This window comes from Exserohilum turcica (genome assembly GCF_000359705.1).
Source record: "Exserohilum turcica Et28A unplaced genomic scaffold SETTUscaffold_13, whole genome shotgun sequence".
NCBI lineage: Eukaryota > Fungi > Ascomycota > Dothideomycetes > Pleosporales > Pleosporaceae > Exserohilum > Exserohilum turcicum.
The window spans coordinates 1,182,436-1,185,770 of record NW_007359948.1 but is presented as its reverse complement, the minus strand read 5'-3'; the positions used below and the strand labels follow the sequence as shown (position 1 = coordinate 1,185,770).

At 32.6% G+C, this 3,335-nt stretch overlaps 1 non-coding gene across 1 annotated transcript; it reads left to right on the top strand.

The window, feature by feature from the left end:
• Nucleotides 1-2,915: 2,915 nt before the first annotated feature.
• SETTUDRAFT_t111 lies at nt 2,916-3,003 on the top strand. Its single transcript has one exon. It is a non-coding gene; the product is annotated as a tRNA-Ser (tRNA).
• Nucleotides 3,004-3,335: the final 332 nt, after the last annotated feature.

The window sequence follows — 3,335 nt, the reverse complement described above, 5'->3', positions numbered from 1 at the left end:
ATAGCATCTACTTAACTACTTAAGTTACTCTTTTCTAAGCTTACTATAAAACTTACTTAAAAAGTGTAAGTTAGCCTAAGGAGGGCTGATTTAGAAAAGAATACTTTATAGTATACTAAACTACTAGAAGAATACTAGAACTATAAAAGAAGTGTAGGAAAAATAGTAAAAAAGCGTAGTTATATCTAAAATAGTATGCTAACAAGAAATAGCTATTAGTACTAATTAAGGTATGTAACTAAGTACTAGTCTTAAATAAATATATTAGATTCTTATAGCTAAAAAAGAAACTAGACTAGAAATATATAGAGCTATAGATTATTATACCCTAGATTAGACTGTTAGTATTTAAAGTAGATCTACCTAGCCTAAAAAGTGTTTACATAGTATTCTACGCGTCGCTACTAGAACTATACTGTAAGAAAGGGTGAATTAAGTGTAAGAGGCTACGCCTACGTATGTACAGCTTAGCTTCTAAGCGAGTATATCTATACGACTACCTAGACTTCAAGAAGCTTGAAGTCTTGTTACTGCCTTTTTGGCTATGCATGGCGTAAGTAGTCGTACGCTCGGCCCGTTAGGCCCGCCCATTACATTAAGTACTTATAGAAATAGTTATAACAGTAGTTAGGCGAATATAGTGATAACGTATACTATATAGATAAAATACTAGACTATAGAAAGAATAAGCATAATTAATAAGAATACTTGATTAAATAGATAAGTTATAAGGAGGAAGATAATACTTAAGAGCTAGTAGCTAATATTATATAAAACACCTTATATAAATCTCAGTAAAAGGTAAAATAGCCTTTGAGGTATAAGAAAAGCTAAAAGTAGAGAATAAAAACTTAAAAGGAGCGTATATAAGCCTTAAGGACTACGCTTATATTTTACCTATTAAATATAAGCACTTATAGGAAGGCTAGGCGCATAATAGCGCTAAATAGGCCTACTAAGCCTAGTTTAGCCTAAATTAGGCTAAACTAGCTCTACTAAGTCTAATACACGCTACTACACGCTACTTATAATACTTAAAAAAACTTAATAAAAAAAAAGAAAAAATTAAAAAATCAAAGCTATAATTATTAACTATGGAAATTTAAGGTATTAATTAGAAGATAAGGGAAACTACTAAAGGATAGCCTACCTTAATCTAGCCTAACCTAGCCTAATCTAGCCTACTATAGGCTATATAGGCACTGCTAGAACTAAACTATAATTATTCTACTACTTACTACCCTACCTACGCTAAAGGTAGTTAGCTAGATAGAAGTTAACCTTAGCTAGCTACTACTTCTTACCCTTAATCTCTTTTATCTTTTAACCCTTAGCAGCACCCTGAAGACTAGCTTAAGATATAACTAAGGTAGTAACTTTTACTTTGAGGTCTTTAATCTTCTTTTAAAAACTAGCTAATATAGTATTAACTTAAGCATTTTATAAAGAGGTTAGTATAGCCTAAATTAGCCTAAATAAGTCTAAAGAGGGCTATACTTTACGATTAGGGGTGCTACTAGTAGTCTTAGCTTTCTTTATAAGGGTATTAATATGCTTTTACTAAAGTAACTTAGTTATAGCGTACTTAGCATTAACTTCTATCTTACTATAGCCTATAGCTTCTTTATAAATACTAGAGCTAGAATTATTATTCTTAAAGATAGCACTAGATAAGAGGAATAGCTTAGAGGTATAGGGATAATACTCAAGCTAAGTTAGCCTACTCTAGCCTAAATAGGCTTAATCCAAGGTACTTATAACTTAAGTGCTTTAATAATAAGCTTACTAAGCTTAGAGAGGCGATAAATAGTCATATTATAGGTAGGGTAGTTATTAAAACAATCTCTAAGAGTACTATCAATAGTCTATAGCTACTAGTTAATAAAGGGCTAGTTAATATTAAGGTTAGCTAGGCACTACCTACGTTAGTCCAGTCTACTTTTGAGAGGCCTAATTTAGGCTACTTTAGACTAACTTACTATAAAGTAGTTATAACTAAGTAGAATACACTATAAGCACTTAAAAACCTATATAAAGGCACTACTATTATTTAGGTAGACTAGATAAGCTGTCTATACCTTCTAGATAGCTAGGTTAAAAATATTAAAGATAATATAGCTAATTAGGCTAAAAACTATTAGCTTATTATAGGCAAAGGTAGCTATATAGCAAGTATAAAAGTAAAATAAGCACTTAGGGTAAAAGGCGAAGAGGTTAGAGATAGTAATCTTATCTAGCTTACTAATATCTAACGCTATAGTATACGTGCTAAGCTAAAGAGGGCTAAACTAAGGTAATAAAAGTTAAAATAGCGTAGGTAGAGATAACTTAGTAGTACTTAAGTTAGTTAAGGCTAGAAAGGTAAATAACACTTTAAAGAGTTCTAGAATAGGCTAAAGAGGCCTAATTTAGGCCTACTTAGAGTAGCCTTATATATATAAACCTTAGGGAGTACTAAGAAGAGAAGAAGAACTAGAACTTACTAAAGAAAAAAGAGGTGCGTAATAGAGGAGAAGGCTAAAGAGATAAATTAAAGTAAACTAATCTAGCTTAAAAGATTACACTAAGACGCTAGCACTAGCGTAATACATAACTTTTTTTCTTTACTACTAAACGCCTAAGCGCTAAGTAGCTACGCTAGCACGCTACTAGCGCGTATATAGGACTCTTACTTTTACTAGTAAAGGTAGCGTATCTTATAACTCTTACTACTCCTCTATACTTATAGCAACTACTTAAGAGGAACCCTACTAGTATAGTATATAACTACTACTATATAATATAGTATAGTATTACGTAATTTACTCTAAATTACTCAAATCTAGAGTTGATTGCCCCCCTCTACCTATACAAAGACTACTTAGGTGTAGCTAAAATAGTAATACCCTAAAAAGGGAGATATTATTAGGCACTACGGGGGGATGGCGCAGTGGTGGAGCGCCGGGAAAATTTTCTGCTGTCTCACGTCAGCAAAGATCGAAGGTTCGAATCCTTCTCCCCTCACAACCATATTTATGGTCCACCCACATGAGAGAGTTACTCATTAAACTACCTATTCGACTGAGAGAGTTACTCTTTAAAACTTGAGAGGAAGACTTATTTAAAGTGGAAGGTCTAAGAGAGTTACTCACTAAAAAACTACTAGGCTACGAGCCTCACCTTCATTTAGATAACCCCCTACATTGTACCTACTTAATTTGTACCTAGATTAAATTCTAGCCTACGTAGTTACTTGCAGGCCTTAAGCCTGCACGTCTTATATAGCCCTTTGGGCTGAGAAAGGACGTTAAACTACAATAATAATAACAATAATAATAATAATAATAATTAGGCAC